Raw genomic sequence first — 14,785 nt, forward strand, 5'->3', positions numbered from 1 at the left:
CCCCTAGGAAAAAAAAAACCCTCATGAAGGCCTGAAGACTTGTCAGGGTTAAGCAACTTCAACGATAAAAAGGGCCAAAATTTCTCGTCAGCAATACTGGAGTAGGGGGTGGGTGTCACGTTGGACAGCGTGTTCTCTAACCGAATGTATGATTAATATGCCAATGTTAATGAAGAAAAAACATGTGTATGCCTCTTTTTAGTGAACCAATAGACAGATGAGTACCTCTGTATTTAATACCTGTACTCAAAAACATAAAAGATCCACTGGCCAGGAGAAGCATTTCAAAAGAAGAATGCAACGGCCGGGTGAAGTCAACAGGCCACTGGACTTATGCGGTTATTGCAAGTAGGGGGTGGACTACGAAATATAAAATTTTATTCATGTTAACTAATGCAATAATAGTTTGCTCAATTGAAAAGTGTGTAGCTTATTACAAGGGGTGCTGTATCCTGAGTTGTTTTGCAAAATTTGATTTAAACGCCTTAAACAAGATTCCTCAGCACCTACATTAGAGAAGATCTCAATTGGTCCCACAACACTCAACAGATCATCCCAACAAAAGTCCCAACAGAGACCGTATTTTCTGAGGGGACTGAAGAAATTTGGTATGCTAGCAAAGATTCTCAACAACCTCTACAGATGTACAGTACAATCCATAGTGTGCTCTCCACCTCCATCACAATCTGTTACAGCAACTGTACAGCACAAGACAGGAAGGCTCTCCAGTGTGTGATCAAGACCTCGCAGCGCATCTGTGGAGCAGCCTTCCCCTCACTGCAGGACATTTACCACACCAGGGTTCTGCGGAGGACACACAACCTCATCAGGGCCAATACTCACCACATCACAACCTGTTTGAACTGCTGCCATCAGGCAGACGCTACAGGAGCCTGAGGACCAGGACTGCCAGGCTGGCAAACAGGTCCTACAAACAGGCCATCCGGCTTCAGAACAAATCCCTCACGCACTAGTCACTTTACCGCACGCACACATGCACCTTACAAATCCTGCACAGTGCAGGATACTGCTAAATACGTCATATTTTGCACTACATGATAGTTTGCACTATCATCCTCATAACTATACATCTATATTCATTCTATATCATATCTTCCACACCATCTACTCCATAATATGCTCAGAATTTAAGTTTATTCATTTCTTAGTGGTCAATTATTACTGCCCTTATTGCTGTATTACTGTATTTTTGTTTTGTTTTGCCTAGTTTATCATTTACATTGTGGAATGTAGTCTGCTCGAGGAAACGAACAGAATAAGAATTTCATTATGTAGTATTACTATGCATATAAAAACAAAACCTGAATATTGAACCTTATGTTTTCTATAGGAAATGGGACTATGGTTATTACGGTAGAGTTGTAATTTGGTTGCAATGAAAATGAGGTCGAGGGGCTGGCTGAATCAAGAATCATGTGAGCGAATACGTGACAAAAAGCCAAGCAACACATACAGCATGCGCTCACATGTTATGTTTTCTCTGTGAGGTCAACTTGCCTTTTCTATAATGAGGTTAATGAGGTGTCTTGACATATTGGTGCTTGTTATGCTCTGTAGTTCATTTACTGACTTTTAACAGCTTGATTTATCAAGCCTGTCAACTCATTTGTGCACATTTTAAAACATAAGATAAGCAATTTAGAGAAAAGATATTTGTCATTTAAACATCAATCATCCATAAAAATCAATAAGCAAAGCATTAATATGGGTTTTACAGACATACGATACATTTTTCTAATCACAGTCATTAAAAACATCATTCATTTGCAATATGTACACACTTTCAACATCCGTCTATTTTCACAAAAAGTGGTCACCTGTAATATTGGTTGTGTTGAGCTATTTAAATTGTTTTAGCTTAAATATGTAGCTGAGCAGCCTTAGCTTAGTCAACAAATGCCAACTTTGAGGAAAAGAAACATATTCAGGAAAAATACACACAAATTAAAAAAAATAAAAATAAAACTAATATTAAAACGAAGAAAAATTAGACAAATATTTTTAGAGAAAACTAACTAACTAACTAACTAACTAACTATTTTGAAAATTTCAAAACTATAACCTTGTCCTGATGAATTTTTACATTAGAAGATATTGTGTCCATCAAACACATTATCTGACATTGGTTTGAGATATTATTGCAATAAAGTTACTTCCACCCTGGAACAGAGCAACATCGTGGCAGGGAGTGATGTTTGCCATTCCTTGACACTCTGTACCCACCTTATTGTAAACCTCCAGTTTTAGTGGAAATTTTAATATCTGAATTTTCTGCCATTTTGACATGCATACATTATTTTTATACCCTTTGACGAATGGCATTTATTTTCATTAACTGCATTTTTACATTTAGTTTTAGACAGTAATATACAATTACTTGATTTCATGAAATCCTGACTGTGCAGGCCACCCTTAACAGTGGTGTTGTAACACCTGGCCACCGCAAAGAAAAATATCTGGCTGCAACGTTACTGAGAGTAGAGGTATGTGAGGTCAAAGGCAATTCCAGTGTTTGTGTGTTCAAATTTTGTAAAACAGTTTCCTGTCCGGTAATCGGTGGTCACCTTAAAATGATCACTTGCTCTCCTAAAACACGTACTGCACAATGAGTCATCATACAGTTACCGTGATCCGTGTCCATACGGGTCCCGATGGCCATCATCAAGGCAATGCCGTGTCCTGGCCCCAAAGAAAAGAGCCTTAGTGATGAGGAGCATCTGCAGAATCAGCCAAGAAGAACAGAAGGGTTGGCAGCTCTATATACAAATCACCCTCTGTAAACATACAGTAGTGTGTGTTCCGTATATGGAACGCATTATGAGATTTCACTACAGCCCGAGGATGGCAGTGTACATCGTCCCTGTCTGTGATACAGATGGTAAGGCTTGATAATAGCTCTCAGAGGCAGCCTGGGGGTTCTTGGTTGTTTAGATTTAGGGTCTCTCCTAGCCACACACTTTGATGGAATGCTCTTGAAATTCATCAGCAAAAAAAAAAAAAAAAGGAAGTAGTGTTTTCCTAAGGAGTTTAACAATTTACCAAAAGTTTAGTTGTCTGGATCTGTTTGTGAAAGTTGGACAAAAGCAAAATCTTTCTGGCTGTTTTGTGTTATTCTATCCGAGAACAGACTGGTAATGGCATTCTAACGGTCGAGATGCATTAAGTGCATTAAGATATTGATTTGGTTAACTGTGTTGTTATTGTAGGCTACATTAATGCAAACAAAATTTAATGATGTGAGATGGACCATAACAGAATGAACCACAAGCTTTATTTTACTCATTTCCCTGACTCACCACAGGCTGGACTGGCCAAGTGGCATAGAGGGCTGAAGTCCTGCAGGCTGGCGTCTTTTGAGATTAATATTTAAGTATTATTTTTCCTCAAATTCCCCCCAAGAGACCAAAAATATTTAGAGCAAATTGTAACATTATTTTAGGAGTGGACAGGCTTACTGTCTGAATGCAAATTTTTTGAGAATTTGTATTTGGAACAAAACAGAGTGTTGGCGAGTTAAGCCAACACGCTAGAATGATTTGGTTAGAATGGTAGTTATTTTGGCCGGTCCAGGTCTGACCACCTCCATGTGAGTTTACCCCTTTAGATGAATAATGAACAGTGAAAACAAAACTAAAAGTACCATCATATAACACCATTAAACACTTTATTTTATTCACCCCAATCCTCTTTGATCAAATATAATCCCAAACAATGTCTTGGCTGGACATGTAATGAATTAATTATCCCAATGGATTGTGAGGACATCCTTATATACTGTACATTTCATGTTACTTTGACAACAAAATCAATAACAGTACTGGTTTAATGTCAGAATCTTCAAGTTCCCGCTTATCACTGTTCTTTGCAAAGATTCCGTTCATCAAATGGTTAGTGAACTATTATAAAAACTACTATTGTAGAATAGCTATCTTTGTGTGGTGGTAAACTATTCAATTATCCAGAGAAAACCATCAGGATTTTTGACATTAGTCATATCACTCATCAACCAGTTCGTTTCAGACAGTTTCCATTTGTTTGAATACAATTACATGAAAGTGGGGTCACAAGGAGTGTCGATTCTCTAAACATAGTCTTAGCTTAACACAAAATGTTTTCAATTGGCAAATCAAAAATGTTTATTAGTTTTTTTAAAATTCTGTAATTCTGTCTCGCCTTATTAACGTAGGTATCATTTTTACACGACGAAAACAAAATGTGGTACGTGTATCTGCTATTCAAAAAATTAGGGTTTCATAGCTTTGACTCATATCTCTGCTTCGTCAAGTTCTGGTCATTGGAATCAATGAAGTAATCGTTTTAGAAGTGGCTGACTCTATAATCACATTTTTTGAAATTTTTAAAATCTTTACACAAATTCAGCCCCAAAAGTCATCACTTTAGATGAACAAATGTTTTCTCATTTTGGTCTAAATAATGTCCAATAAATGCCTTTTTGTTTTCTTCTTCAAATTGTTCTAAACTAAGTGCATTACAACAGTTGGATTTCAATTTTCATGTATTTATATGGCCACATTAGCCTTTATTTGCCATTAAATAATGCAGAAAGTGATGACACACATACCTGCAAAATGATGCAATTAACTAACCATTTTCACTTCCAGGCAAAAGATATCAGCTGGACTCAATTGTGAACTTTTCTGCTCATAAACCTGTGAGCAGTCTTGCATCATTCTAAATGCACTCCACATTAACCGCACTAAACAAACAGAGAAAAAAATGTTCTTGATTCGTTTATTAAAGAATTTATTTGTGAAGTTTTCTTCTAAACAGGGAAAATGCAACATAGCAAAGACTAGAGCAGTTTCTGGTGTGAAATTTTTGTGTTCAACTATGATACCGCCACAAAGGTATTCAATACAAAATACAAGATGAAAAAAAAGAAAACACATCTAAGTTTTATTCTTTCAACAGTTTATTCAAGAGGCATTTCAGTATTAGCAGTACTAAGTAAGATCAAATCCTTCCATCCATCCATTTTCTGTACCACCCATCCTCACTGGGGTCCTCAAATTAAACCGTTGCTGCTAAAATGAACATGCAAACACTTTGTCTAACGAGTGGGGCACGGACTGGTGACATGCTAATAATAATGACTGAATAATGTTTTGTTATGTTTGAATAATGTTTTAGGATTTTAGGGTTGTGGTCAGTATTTTGCCTGTGATCTTCCATTCGAACGTGCGGTGAAAGATTACAAAAATGTAGTAGACTAAAAGGTTGAATGTATTGTTTTGTAATGAGACAAGTACTTTGCCAAATAGAATACACTTGTTTTTGTGTTTTCAAGAGCTGATTCCAATTACTTGTTAAGTTCTGACTTTTTAGCAGCTATAAAGGATGACACAGCAACAACAACGCTCTCACGCTCCGGTGGTAAATGTGGAAGTGATCAACAAGGGCCATTCCAGCAGGATGACTTTTTCAATTTCTAACTGAGGATTAGATTGGAACACGGGATGCTTCAGCGCGACAGATTCGGCCAACATAACGGTACTTTATTAACGTCCTTCGTTTCCAATTCAGGTGTGTGATCATCTGCTTCATCCGCGGGAGGATTAATGAAGCTGCTCAACCACCATCTGCTGGTGACTATAATGCTTTTTGCTCACGTTGATCAAGCCTGCATAGTTCCATTACCAATCTAGCTTGCCAAAATGTTGCGTTCAATAATTATTTCACATTGAATGAATGTGAAGGGAATCATATATTAGGTTGTTATCATTATGTTCTTAGTTCATTGTTACCCATTTATGCAATCCTAGTTCATCTTGACCCTGTCCTTAGATAGAACTGTTGACGCACGAAAGTGTGAGCCGGGACCTTGGCCCAGCTGCCGGTGGCGCCCGGCTGGCTCTTTTGTTGTGTCTTGTAATCTGCTATGCTTCTATTCAATAAAAGCCGGGGGGAACGGCTGGGCAAGTGGAAAACGCGTTGGAAGACCCACGAGTTACATTTGCCCAAGCGGTTTTTCCCTATGTCCGGCATAGAAAAGTCAATCTTGGCTGGTCTGAGTTACTCTTTTTGCTGTTTAAGCAGCTAGGCTTGTCCTAGTCTTCTTTTCTGAGATTTCTCTGACATTCTAACTTGGTCCGTTCGAGCCGGATGGTTAAGAAGCCTTCTCTTCGGTGGACGATCGACGACAGCTGAACCAATCGGTATACCGTCGGAATCCGTTGGATTCTGGAAGCCCTCCTTTCCACGAGGCCAGACGTCGGACACCGCTCACCGGAGGAACGCAAACACCATCCAACGAACCAGAGTGACTCGACCAGCGGAGAGATTGCAAGAACAAAAGGTCAGTCTGACGAGTCTGAATTGTCCACCGGATGTTAAACGTGCGGTCCATCGGACCTTAAACGGGCGGTCCATCGGACCTTAAACGGGCGGTCCATCGGACCTTAAACGAGTGGTCCATCGGACCTTAAACGAGTGGTCCATCGGACCTTAAACGTGTGGTCCATCGGACCTTAAAAGTGCGGTCCATCGGACCTTAAACGTGCGGTCCATCGGACCTTAAACGAGCGGTCCATCGGACCTTAAACGGGCGGTCCATCGGACCTTAAACGTGCGGTCCATCGGACCTTAAACGACCGTCTAGACGGGTTCAGTCTGACGAGACTGGCTGGTCCATTGGACCTTAAACGTATAGTCAATTGGACTTTAAACAAACGGCCTGACTTAAAAAAGAGAAAGTTTAACATCCGGTGCACAGTTGCTGATCATTTTTGTGATGTATGAGTGTGGAATGAATGTGGAGTGGTTGTCCTGAGTGACGGGAAATCTAAAACTGGTGAAACGGTCGTGAGTATAAACACCTGGGGATATCCGCCTTTCGAGGTAGAAGCTCGGTATCCGACACGACACCAGGCACGTAGCATTTCTCCCGTGACGAAGGAAACATAGTTAATCATGAGTAAAAAAAAATAAGTCCTCCGAGGCCGCAACTCGGCCCAAGGAGGCAAAATGGGAAAAGGAATGTTGTTGTTTTGTGGATGAATCGAAGGAAAAAGTACGTCGGGCAGAGATAGATAGCAGAGAAAGTACTAAGTATGTGGAAAAATGGAAAATCCAATACGGTTTTTCAGGAGACGTGGATGATTGTGGTGGATTGGAGAAAGTGTTGCGGAAGTTGTCATTGAAGGACAGGGAAAGGATTGAAAACAGTGATGGTTAACAGTGGTTTAAATGCAAGGCTTTAGTTGATAGAGCCAAACCGAAAGGACCATGGAAGGTGGCCGAGAAAAAAAGGAAAGCAGATGATGATTTGACCGCAGCCACTAACCTGTCGGCAACTAACACAGCCAGACAGTAAACCCAAATTAACGGTGGAAAACAGACACCAACAATTCGTACCTGAGTTTACCACCATATTCTTAACACCTGAGGTTTTCAGAGGCGGAGTTGACAACCAGGCAAGACCGTGGCCACGGCAGTAAGACCCTTTTCGGGACTGGGTCTCAGCTCCACATCTGAGTACTGAGGGTTGACATGAAGCCAAAGGAGTGATGCCATTTGAAATGGTGTGTGCAAAAAGTGTGTCTTGTACGTGCTTAACAAAGTCCACATATACGTTGTAAACTGCATGTTGTGTGATGTGGATCTGCGTGTGTATCTGTCAGTTTGCTGGTGTGTAACTATTGGTGTGTTACATGTTTGTATGTTAGATTGTTAGAAATAAACAATGATATTTGTTGAAATTTGGCTAAAATACATTGTTAGATCGGGCTTGATCTAGTCTGCATGGTTAAAAGTCAAAATGACAAATTTGAGATGGTTTCAAACCTGAGGTTTGTGGGCAGAAACTGGTCCATTCACAGGGTTAATTCTCAGCACACAGGTGAAATGAGAAAAATGGAAAAATATATTATGGGATCAGTTGAGACTAAATTAAGAATTAGGATGTTTCCAAATGTTAGATTAACTGGCAATGAATAATTAGGGGTTGAAACACAAATAAAATACACAAAGTTGTTGTGTTGTATGTGAGGCTATGCCAGGGGTGGATAGCCAGATGACGTTGAATTATAAATGTTGTGTTTTCATAGCTTAATAACATGTAGGCATGTTGTCGTATGATAGCCAGCTTGGGAGACTGTGGTATGAAAATGAGAAGTGATTGTGAGTGTAAGTTTGTGAAGCTTGCTCTGTTGAAATTTTCGCACAGTTTGCTGCATGTGTTGCTCTTATTGTTGTTGTCATAGTTGTGAGAATTGTCGTTTTTGCTAAAGTTGATTTTGTTGTTGTTGCTGTTGTTGTTCTTCAAAGTGGAAAATATTTGTAATTGGCAAATTGATAGAGACCACTGAATTTGTTAGAACAAAGCTGAAGAAAAATTTCAAATAGCAAAATCGATAAAAGAGAAAAAGTTGAATCTGGAAATAGCAGCAGCCACTAAATGACCTGTAGAAAAAATAAAACAGCCAAGTAGACACCAAACAAAGCTGCTTGCGAGAATTGCAGATAACAGGACAAACAGAGGCGCGGAGAGCAGGGGTGGCAATCAGAGGCCTCTGCCTCCCCTTTTTGACCGTGACTGCGACCTTTTTTTTCGTAATTTATCCTCCACTTTCTGAAAACAGGAATGTGACCCTTCTCTACCAACCACACCTGTATAGAAAATTGCATAGACGCGTGATAGGGAGTTGTATTTCATGATCCAAGTAGCAAACCCTGCATGTTAAGACAAAAGGAGGCAGGAAGGACAGAATTATTTTTGTATACTGGCCCTGCAAAATACAAGTACGCAAAAGCGGAAGAAAGCCTGGCACCTTACAAAATATGAATTTAAAAGGTAGAAGATTGATGCCTTATATGTAATAATTGTTTGAAGAGATTAGCATGATAGGATCAGGTCTTACAGTAAAATAGATTCAACTGTGCAAAAGGAGGATGAACCAGTCGATATGTTAATTGTTTGATATAGTATAGTTTGCAAGAGTTTTCTAAAAACAAATCGCATCATGGTAGATAATGGATAAACAGGCTGAACATATTGACAGCAGCTGAGAAAATGCAAGGCTAAATGGAACTATACGACAAACAAAAATGTAGATGTGAGTGACCTCCAACACTCAGAGATTAGATAAATCGACTATTCAGCTGAGAGTGGAGTAGAAGAAGAAAAGTAGAAGAATGTAGGGGAGAAAACAGACATTCTGGTGTGATGGAGAAGTGGAAGTGTGTTGTGTTGGAAACAGGAATTGTGGTAGCGGAAAAGAAGGATGTAAGAGAAAGTTGAAAGACAAAATTGAATGCATAAGGATGTTGGCGTTGTGGCAAGAAAGATTTTGGGCAAGTGGAAACAAATGGAAGAAGGTTGGCAGAACTAATGAGATAAGGATGGCAGAATTGTTACTGACAGACAAAAGGAGGCCATTGCGAAAGCCCAAAAACTCAGACTAAAAGACAAATGATGTCATTTTTGAGGCTGATGAATTATTGTAGCATATGGATTCCAAAATTTGTTTTGAATTGACTAGGCCACTGCTTGATATCAGTTATGAAAAAAAAGCTGACGAGGCATTTGACAGTGTGAAATTGGAATTGGTTTAATTCATCCGTATTGACACTACCGGATTACAGCAAACCATTTGAGCAAAGAGTGACCGCTAAACAGGGATTCATGACTTCAGTTTTGTTGCAGAAGCATGACGGGAAACTGAGGCCAGTCAAATTTTACTCTGAGGAATTGGATGCAGTTGCTGGGCCGACCCCTGAAGGCGTTCAGGTGGTGCTGGCCGCAGCATTGGCTGAGGAGGCTTCAGTGGAGGTTGTTTTGTTTCACTCCCTCACGTTGAGGGTTCCCTATGTATTTGTTTTGTTGCTGGAAACCCCCCACCCCAAAAAATGACACTCTTATCGCCTGCATGACATTTATATTGCACCGCGGTTCTTGTATCACAGGGACACATTATAATTGTTAAATGTGGAGCATCAAACCCAGCGACACCTTTGCCCACGCCTGTAGACGGCACCCCACACGACTGTGGAAGCCACGCCCAAATTTCCACCAAACCAAGACCTGACCTGAATGACACCCCTCTCCCGACTGGAGAAGTTGTTTTTTTTTGACGGTTCAGCTAGCAAAGGGGAAGACGGCCGCAAAAGGGTGGGATATGTAGTAAATTTTGTTTTAAGGAACATTAAAATCGACATGTTCATTGCAAGCAGATGAATTGGCCGCGCTAATCAAAGCGTGTGAAATTTTTGAAAGCAAAGATGTTACAATATGGACAGACAGCGAGTATGGCATGTGTTTTATCAACTTTGGGCTAACCGCGGCTTCAAAACCACGATGAGAAAAGAAATGACCAAATTAGAGCAGGAAACCGATTAGGCAAACAAAGCAGCCAAAGAAACAGTCATAGGTGTGCCCACAGTTGCCAAAGCACAAGACAACCGCATTGACACACTACATGATGAACAAGACACACAGACCATCTTGATGTCAAGGAAAACATCAGCTCCTAAACTGTAGCAGCAAAAATGGCTAAATAAAGGAGCATAACAAGATGTTGAAGAAAAAAGTAGATTGGCGGTTAGAAAACCATGGTTACTAAAATTCTGATTTGAATGAGCAGCAAAGTTGACACATGAGCTTTGCCATGTGTCAACAGGGGGGAATATGCATGATCAGTTGCATATGGGTTCACTTTTTATACTCAAAATGTTTGTGTTTTTTGTAAATGTTGTGATATCTGTTTTTGCAATAATGCGCAAGTTTATTTGTGACCACATAGAGGCAAATTTCCAGAACCACCCGAAGCATTTCATATGATATATATGGATGACATTGAATCAAATAAGGCATTAGGAAAGCAATATTGTTTCGTCATATTAGATGCATTCTTAAAGTGGGTTGATTTCTTCCGAACAGCGCATTGTGATGCAAAAACAGTTGTCAAAGCATTGTGTGATCGAATCATACTGACATTTGGCAGTCTGAGAGTAATTAGAAGTGACAATTGATTGCATTTTGTGAAAAAAGCTGTTACTAAAGTTGGAGAACTGTTGAATATCAGAAGGGCTTGTTGAAAGAACAAATGGGACAGTCAAGGCCATACGCATAAAAACAATGCAAGTGATAAAGAGACAGCGACCAGATTGCATTCTTATTGTGGCCACAGAAATGAGATTTGTTCCGCTGAAGGAAAAACTTTATCACCATTTGAAATAGTATATGGAGGACCATACGGACTAGCAGACTTAACCCATGACCAGCCACCTAGTGGATGTTCTTTTCCAGTTCACATGAAAAGACTGTTTGGCACAAGGGAGATGCATAAGCACAATGACTGGCCAGTGTGTTCTATCCCACAGAAAACCCGGGTCCAGATCGGAGACCAGGTGTTCCTCAAGGTGCTGACGACCTCGTTGGGACAGTGAACGCTGGGATGGCCCGTTCCAGATGATTGCAGCGACACCAACTGCAGTGAAAGTTGAAGGACGCGACGGGTGGATCCACCAGTCGCAGTGCAAGATCCTTCGACCCCCTGTTGATGGGCCTAGCGACGCCAGTCCCTCGAAGTGAGGATCAGCACCCCCAAGTGCACGGACGGTGCACCAACGAAAGACCACAGTGGAAGAAAGGGTTTTTGTGGTAAACACACCCCTCTCAGGAGAATGGCCTGTCCGCCAGCACTCCTCCGAGCAGCATGCGGCTTGATGCTGGGCGGTGTCCTTGTGTCCGGACGACCTACGACGCCTACCCCTGGCCGACGGCTGTTGTCCACTGGCATTGTGGGCAACCTCAGGATTCTGACTGACACCACGGCAACGGTGATAAACGTCACATCTATCGCTCATGAACTGTCTATCACAATACCACTGAACCAGTTGCAGTCTCAAAACCTGGTAGAACGTTACACATCTGTCACTGATATGAGTCAATGGTATGATTATTGGTTTTATGTTATGAGCGCCCATGATGCGGATGCAGGCAAGTGGTTGTCATGGTCTAATTACATTACTTCTGTCGACGGTGATTATTGGGCCAATCCACACCGAAACAAAGGGGCACTGAATTGGCATAAGAAACCGACAATCAAAGTGTCGACTGATCGCGAACCTTCCATAACCTTTATTCTGCAACCAATGGTTTCGTTACCTAATGCAGATAGCACAAATTGTTCCATGCTCACGTTATGGGCTTGGTATATGGCTGGAGCCCATCCGCATGTCCCAATTAAAATTTGTTATAGTCGGCGCCATTCCAGCAATTCAGTTAAAACCACACGAGTCCTTCCACAAGTCGAGGTGACCTCTTTTCGGGGAAAAGTGGGAAAATTGACAAAAGGTGTTAAGATTCATTACAAGGGTGAGAATATCGAAACATTGTTAAAAGAAGATACTGGGGTGGGCATTAATGATAATTTGTTTATGGATCGCCTAGTTTTCGTTGCTAAATCATTACAACAGGATTGCATTGTGTGCATGAAACCTAGAGCAGCCTTAAGACTTGTGGAACCGGTACCATCTGAATGCGTTTTAAATTTGACCCAGGGAATTGCAGGAAATGACATGTGCAAACGGTACTCCCTGCACTTTCCAGTTGTTAAATTGGGAACCAAGCCCATGTTGTTTCATCCACCAACTGCTGCAGCATTCACTTGCTTCACACGATCGGATTGCTTGAAGATACAATGCGTAGATCATGGCACAATTAACAGTTCAATGTGCAATTTGACTGTGACTGTATCAACTGGCATTACCAGATATGTCGCACGTTCACAGTTGTGGTGGTATTGCGGTGGGGGAAATTTATATCCAGAATTATCCCCCCCATTGGACAGGCACATGCGTTTACGTTACAGGTGTTCAACAGACTACTGCGTATGTATTTCCAGGAGATAACATTGTGATGAACTCCACCCATCGGTCCAAACGCAATTTTGACAAGCCGCCAGTCCCGCTTACCAGACAAACTCCAGTTTATTTTGACGTGATTGGCATGCCTAGACGGGTTCCTGACAAAGACAAATTGATTGATGAAGCAAACGCAGCGGGCTCACATCTGCCCATAATAGGTGCTTTGTTTCCAGTGACCGTGTACAAACACACAGAGTTGATCAACTATTTAAATCACAAGGTGAACACGTTGATTAACTTCACCGAGGCACTTTTTATGCACACCGCCTCACAACTACATGCTACTTCACTCATGACCATTCAAAACAGACAAGCACTCGACATGATTTTGGCAGAAAAGGGTGGTGTGTGCAAGCTTTTACCATCAGGTGAATGTTGTGCATTTATTCCTTTACACACTTTGTCCAATGGCTCGTTGTCGGAGACACTGACATTGCTCAGGGAGTACAGACTGAGGACTCAAAGTATGGAGGGAGTTGAGCTCAACCCCTTCCTGCAGTGGTTGCAAGACTCCTTTGGCGACTGGAAGGGGGTAGCTGTGGCCATTGCCTCTGTCATCGCCTGGATTTTCGTGCTGTCATGTCTCTGCATAATCTGCGGTGTGCCCTTGTGTAAGATCTGTGCCACCAAAATCATGGATGCTATCGAATTCAAAATAGCGGCGCAAGTGACCGTGGCCATGACTGGCTATCAACCTGTTGACTCCGACTCCGACAATGACTCCGACTCTGATAACGACTCAACTTCTGTGTGAACCATTTATGATGCACCTACGGAAAAGGTTTCAGACGTAGGATGTTGATGTGCCATGGTTTGCAATATGTATATACATGTATTGGACCAAAAACAGCTTTAGCTTTTGCTTTTTCTTTTTCTTTTTCTTTGTAACAAGCTCTTGCTTGGGAAGGGTTTCTACCTTTTTCCCACTGGGTTTTTGGGTAGTTTTCTTCCCACTCAAGCAATAGCTTTTGACATCGTTTGATGTGTTTTCATAATGATAATCAGGGGGGATATGTGAAGGGAATCATATATTAGGTTGTTATCATTATGTTCTTAGTTCATTGTTACCCATTTATGCAATCCTAGTTCATCTTGACCCTGTCCTTAGATAGAACTGTTGACGCACGAAAGTGTGAGCCGGGACCTTGGCCCAGCTGCCGGTGGCGCCCGGCTGGCTCTTTTGTTGTGTCTTGTAATCTGCTATGCTTCTATTCAATAAAAGCCGGGGGGAACGGCTGGGCAAGTGGAAAACGCGTTGGAAGACCCACGAGTTACATTTGCCCAAGCGGTTTTTCCCTATGTCCGGCATAGAAAAGTCAATCTTGGCTGGTCTGAGTTACTCTTTTTGCTGTTTAAGCAGCTAGGCTTGTCCTAGTCTTCTTTTCTGAGATTTCTCTGACAATGAATAATAACACTGAAGATGCATTAATATAAACACAGACAAAGCTGCAAACTATTAAAACCCAAGAATAATGGATCTTATCTAAATCTTTGTGGAAGTAGATTTGAGGAGGAAAAACGGGACAAGAATTTACACAAACAATCTAATCTGATGAAAATACATTATTGTTGAACAAAACAAAAATTGTGAATTGATTTGAACTTCATTACACAGCAAACATTTGACAAATCTGAACATTTTGACCAATGAATGAATTACTGAGTCTCATACCAAACCCAACCATAATAGCTTGATTTTTTTAACTGTAAATTACATACAGAATATAACATAATGGTTTTACTCAAAAGTGCTGAATTTAATTATTTTGTTTGTCTCAGATTATATTTATCAGGTTAGTTCATGCCCTAAATGTGGACTTCATCCAACCCAAAGTATTGGTTTTGCGTTACTAAACATAAATACATGAATAAAAAA

The 14,785-nt window shown here is 40.9% G+C and overlaps 1 long non-coding RNA gene across 1 annotated transcript; it reads left to right on the forward strand.

Moving 5' to 3' along the window:
• Positions 1-5,736: 5,736 nt before the first annotated feature.
• LOC148422100 (uncharacterized) lies at positions 5,737-14,229 on the forward strand. The gene is made up of 2 exons (XR_015865890.1): positions 5,737-6,337; positions 11,362-14,229. It is a non-coding gene; the product is annotated as an uncharacterized LOC148422100 (long non-coding RNA).
• Positions 14,230-14,785: the final 556 nt, after the last annotated feature.

The sequence above is a fragment of the Hippichthys cyanospilos genome, chromosome 6 (assembly GCF_059441005.1).
Source record: "Hippichthys cyanospilos isolate Australia breed blue-spotted pipefish chromosome 6, RoL_Hcya_1.0, whole genome shotgun sequence".
Taxonomy (NCBI): Eukaryota; Metazoa; Chordata; class Actinopteri; order Syngnathiformes; family Syngnathidae; genus Hippichthys; species Hippichthys cyanospilos.